The sequence below is a fragment of the Somniosus microcephalus genome, chromosome 7 (genome assembly GCF_052327205.1).
Source record: "Somniosus microcephalus isolate GS21.2 chromosome 7, FLI_Smic_1.0, whole genome shotgun sequence".
Classification (NCBI taxonomy): domain Eukaryota; kingdom Metazoa; phylum Chordata; class Chondrichthyes; order Squaliformes; family Somniosidae; genus Somniosus; species Somniosus microcephalus.
The window spans coordinates 9,877,470-9,883,169 of record NC_140993.1 but is presented as its reverse complement, the minus strand read 5'-3'; the positions used below and the strand labels follow the sequence as shown (position 1 = coordinate 9,883,169).

Here is a 5,700-nt window from a genome sequence, read left to right as displayed (position 1 = left end):
TTTTAACTTGTTACTGGAACCTAATTGATCTTGGCTTTTGATCCATTAAGAGCTGATGGGTAGGACTTCTTATTTGCAGTTGGTGATGAAATTATAAACACGAGAGTAAAGAATGCATTTACACTTTTGCAATAAGAAGGAAATCTTCCCTCAATGTCTCTTGGTGATGGTGATGGTTAATTTTTCTGCCATAAACCTAGGGCTAGATTTTCAGTTGATAGCGCCAGCAGTTAGCGCCTTAAGAGAAGTGATTTTCGGGCGCTATGCGTGTAGCGCCCGTGCGCAGCGCAGTTTGCGCCCCGCCCCAAATTAAGTTGCCCGTTAGCGCCGGCGCAAAGTTTAGCGCCCACCCGGATGCGCGCGCAGAAAATGACGTCACATCCTCGTGCAACGCCCTTTGTGCGCCCCGATTCCAAACTTCAGTCGGACCGCCCCATTGTGTGGCTGGCGGCCGGAGCGTTTGGAAAAAGGAACGCAACACAACCAGCGCGGGCCCCGGGGGGCGCAAATTAAAGGGGACGTGCTCTCCAGTATAAAGGCCAGCCTTTTTTCAGAAAACACTCTTGTGCAACGCATTTCTGGAGACACAACAAGGAGGATAGCTAACTGGTTTCAAGCAGCAAGAGCTCAGGTATTTTTGGACTCAGGCCAGAGCGCTGCAAGTGGCCTTTTGGAAATTTGAGTGTTTGCCAGGATTTGATGGGGGTTGCATGGGGTGCCAACGCGGAGCTGCAGCTCCATGTCCGTAGGGCTCGCAGACGCATTGTGAGAGGGGCAGCCCTGGCTAGAGGCAGAGGGGGCTACAGGCGTCGGCCACGTAGGCCTTACCCAGTCAGGCTATACCGCCAGCAGCGCTCCTACCTAAACATGAGTGCCGCGCGATGTGTTAAAAGGCTCCGATTCCGAAAGGAGGTGATTGCAGAGATCTGCCACCTGCTTCGCCGAGATCTGCGGCCAAAGCTCAGGTGCAGGACGTCTCTGTCGGTGGAAGTGAAGGTGACGGTGGCATTGAACTTCTATGCCACCGGCTCCTTCCAATACGCTGCTGGGGACATAGCAAACATCTCCCAGTACGGCGCGCATCGCTGCATCCGCCAGGTGACCGAAGCACTGTTCAGAAGGAGAAGCCAATTCATCTCCTTCCCCATGGCCCTGGAGAGCCAGCATCAGCGCGCATTGGGATTTTCCAGACTCGGGGAATTCCCCTTTGTGCAGGGCGCCATTGACTGTACGCATGTGGCTTTGCGGGCCCCTCTGGAGCATGGCGAGCAGTATCGCAACAGGAAGGGCTACCATTCTCTGAATGTGCAGCTGGTCTGTGACCACAAGCAGTGCATCATGGCAGTCAATGCCAGCTTCCCAGGCAGCAGCCACGATGCCTTTATCCTGCGGCAGAGTACTGTGCATGACATGTTCCAGGCACAGCCTCCCCCAAGAGGATGGCTACTCGGGGACAAAGGCTATCCTTTGTGCACCTGGCTCATGACCCCGCTCCGCGCGCCCAGGACCGCTGCTGAAGAGGCCTACAACGAGAGCCATCAAACCACCCGCAACATCATCGAGCTAACTATTGGGGTCCTCAAGCAGCGGTTCCGCTGCCTTGATCGCTCCGGAGGAGCTCTCCAGTATTCGCCGGACCGGGTCTCCCAATTTGTGGTGGTTTGCTGCATGCTACACAACCTGGCTATCCGCAGGACTCAGGCACTGCCACCTGACGTTGGACCAGCACCTCAGGAGGAGGAGCATGAGGAGGAGGAGGAGCAGGAGTACGTTCCCAGGAGGGAGCGACCAGGGCCAAGGGCCGCACGACGCCACCTTATTACACGGTACTTCTAAGCCCCCTGTCAGGGAATGGCCAGGGGCCATGAGGGAAGATGAATGCAGCCGCTCCGCAAGCCCTCAGCCGGCGAAGCCAACAAACACTAAGAAGAACAACCATGGAGACTGCATGAATAAAGAGAATTTTTTATTACACAAAAATGAAAAGCCCTTCCCACATGAATCCCCAAAAACAATAAACGGGCCCCACAAAAAGCCCAACAAACGACTCACTCCCACAAACTGGGGAGGAGTCACTCCACCTTTCTTCAAACCGGGCCTCAACGTCGGCCTAACGCAAAAAATAAGCCCTCCAACAACACAACCATGGGCAAAATAAAGATGGCCACCGCCATATAAAAGGAAAGCTGGCCACACCCTCTACTGAGTGGCCCGCGAGGGCGAGACCTTGCCCAGCCTTTTGCCTCCCCTGCCCGGCCTGCTGCTCCTTCGCAAGCTCTGCCCAGTGGCTGCTGCGAGGCTGGGGGAAGGTGCCTGAGGCTCAGATGCCCTTCCGCCAGATGCCGCTGGGGGGCGGCCTACACGGCGTTTGGGCCTCGAGGGGCCGTCTGCTGAGTGGCGCACCTGAGCCTGGCCACCATCAGCTGCAGCCGCTCGCCCTTGATGCCCCAGTGGGGGAATGGCGGCGACGGATGGCGCAATGTGGGCCAGCTGGCATCTGGGATGCGCTGGCTGGTGCTGTGGCGCGGTGGCACTCGGCCGGGCCCGCACTGCAGGATCCGCAACAATCAGCCGAGGGGCGGCTTGCTGGGATGGTCCAGCGTGGCGGCTGCCCTGGCGATGCCTGCCTGAGACAGCGCGTGTGGCAGCAGTGAGTGCCCCTGTTGTCCTGGTGTGCGCGCGCATCACATCCACCAGGGTCTTGATGGCATCAGTCAGCATGCGGCCACTCGCGGCAGTTGCTGCCCCGAACTCGCGCACACTGGTCGCCAGCGACTCGATGGCCTCAGGCATGCGCCCCACCACGCTCATGAGCTCCGTGTGGCGCCGGTCCGAATCCTCGGCCATCTTATCCAGCTTCCGCACCTCCTCCGAGGTGAAGGTGTCCGGACTGGAGTCGCAACTCTCCCGCTGGGGAGGAGGGGGCCGAACTAAGGGACCCTTGCCACGTTGGTGGCGGCGAGTGTGCCGATCAGCAGCACTCCCCTCTGATCCTTCCCCCCTTTGGGGGGAAGCCGCGGGCCGCGCGCACGGCTCCTGGGTGGCTGGATGCCACTGGTCCCAGAAGCTGCATTGCCCTGCGACAGTTCCTCCAGGCACTCGTCCAGTGAGGAGGTGTCAAGCATTTCCTCCTCTCCTGCGGGACGTGACTGTTCCCCCGATGGTCCGGCTTGCTCCTCCTCCTCCTCCTGCTCTGAGGTGCTGTCACTGGCAGCTTCAGGGTCCTGGTCGTCACCAGCTGAAAGCAGGAATGCACAAGAGTAGCTTCAGAGTGAGGAGACGGCGTCAGCGAGGGAGTTAGGACTGGTGGCATTCAGCGCATTGGTGGGACAGTGGCAAAGGAGGTAGCTCGGATGGGCCAGTGCGACGCGAGAGGGCCAAAAGGCGAGGTCCTTACCATTGCCGGGCAGTGGAGGGTCGGATACTCCGCACGCTGTGGGGACGATCACACGGGCTCCCATGAGCACACACACGCGCTCCTCCAGCCGAGTGAGCTTCTGCAGCTTGGCGCGGCCACCCCTGGCACGGGCCTGGCGATTAAAGGCTACTTTAGCCTGCAAGAGAAAGGACGGGCTGTAAGTGCGCAGTGTAGCCCTGATGTAGTGTGCACTGCCTCCCATGGTGGAATAGCTTGGCCAGAGTGAAGCCCTGATGTAGTGTGCACTGCCTCCCATGGTGGAATAGCTTGGCCAGAGTGAAGCCCTGATGTAGTGTGCACTGCCTCCCATGGTGGAATAGCTTGGCCAGAGTGAAGCCCTGATGTAGTGTGCACTGCCTCCCATGGTGGAATAGCTTGGCCAGAGTGAAGCCCTGATGTAGTGTGCACTGCCTCCCATGGTGGAATAGCTTGGCCAGAGTGAAGCCCTGATGTAGTGTGCACTGCCTCCCATGGTGGAATAGCTTGGCCAGAGGGAAGCCCTGATGTAGTGTGCACTGCCTCCCATGGTGGAATAGCTTGGCCAGAGTGAAGCCCTGATGTAGTGTGCACTGCCTCCCATGGTGGAATAGCTTGGCCAGAGTGAAGCCCTGATGTAGTGTGCACAGTCTCCCATGGTGGAATAGCTTGGCCAAAGTGTAGAGTGCCGAATGGCCATTTGATGCTCATGACTGCCCCAATGCTGCTGGCTGAGGGCTGGCCAATAGGACTTTCAGCTCCCTTTGCCCATCATGTCAGGTGTACATGCAAGAATGAGGAGGAGACTGGAAAGGCTACTCACCTTGACAATCCTGGTCAGGTTGTTGTATTTTTTACGACATTGTTTGTGGGTCCTGGGGGCATCGCCGGTGAACGTCACCCTCTGGGCGATCTGCTTCCAGGCTTTGGTGTAGTCATGGTGGGTTGGATTCCTCCCACTCTCTGGAAACAAGATCTTGCGCCTCACCTCCAGAGCTGTGACCATTATGTCCAGATCACCCTCTGAGAAGCGCAGGGCACGCTGACGGGCCTTCTCTGGCGTTGCCATGACTCCCTGGGGCTGAGCAGCAGTGTTGAGGCCTCTTTGCAAGGCTGCAGTGTGCAGGGCGTGGCAGCAGACCAATTCGTCCCTTCCCCCTTTAAGAGCTGGTCGGCGCCACGGGGTCTGCTGTCAGTCCAAAAATGACCGCACCCGCGCTGCGCCCCGCCTGGGCGCTATCCCTCTGGACCGCCGGCTTAGCGCCTAAAGATAGTGGTGGAACGCCTCTTTTAGCGCTCCACCAACCTCTTAGGGCGAAGCCACTGAATTCCCGGCAACGGGGCGCTACTTTGGGGCGGGCGCTAACTTCGGCCGGGCGCTAAGGTTAGCGCCCCAAAACTGCCTATACTGAAAATCTAGCCCCTAATCTTTTATCAACAGCCAATCTATTAGTTAATAAATGAGTGTTGAAATATTATTTTGGCATTTCAATAAAAAACATGCTATGCAACTTTCTAAGCACCATCCCTCACAAATACATAGAGTTAGGTCAATGTACTGAACCAAATAATAATCTTTAAGTTGCACTATTGTTTGATTAAACCATAACTAAACTGAAATGTTACCAGTATTTATTTGACCTTTTTGATGGAAAATCCTCTAGGATTGGGGGGGAAATATTTTCTTTACTTTTTTGGCAAAAAAAGGAGGTAAATAAATGAACAAAGAAAGTACCTTGGTAGTATAGGGTGTTATTTCACCTGCACAAACCACTACAATACCAGAGTGCTAGGACACCACAGTGCTGCTGAGCCATCGCAAAATGGGCTCAGGGAACAGTCCCTGCACCAAAACAAGTCGGGCCTGAGGCCCAATCAACATTGGGCCTCGGGTCTCATTTTAATAAGTCTGGCATACTGTGGATGACTACCAGGCAGCTCACCAGGGGCCCTCACGTAGGTCCTGGGGGGTGGGGAGGGGGCCGAGCATGAGCTGGCAAGCATTCCTGCTACTCCTGGCTCCACATTAAGGTAAATTTAAACATTTCTTGAAACAAAAACATACCTGCTCTTCAGCAGCCTCCATGTGGATCTACAGTGGAGAAGTGTGAGGTAAATGCATTTGGGGAGGGCTAACAAGGAAAGGGAATACACATTAAATAGTAGGACACTGAGAAGTGTAGAGGAACAAAGGGACTTTGGAGTGCATGTCCACAGATCCCTGAAGGTGGTTAAGAAGGCATACGGAATGCTTGCCTTTATTAGCCGAGGCATAGAATACAAGAGCAGGGAGGTTATGTTGGAAC

General features: G+C 55.9%; 1 long non-coding RNA gene across 1 annotated transcript; it reads right to left on the bottom strand.

Moving 5' to 3' along the window:
* Positions 1-1,949: 1,949 nt before the first annotated feature.
* On the bottom strand, positions 1,950-3,598 carry LOC147114506 (uncharacterized). The gene is made up of 2 exons (XR_015078949.1): positions 3,398-3,598; positions 1,950-3,238 (listed from the first exon to the last, which is right to left on the bottom strand). It is a non-coding gene; the product is annotated as an uncharacterized LOC147114506 (long non-coding RNA).
* Between the last annotated feature and the right edge of the window lie 2,102 nt (positions 3,599-5,700).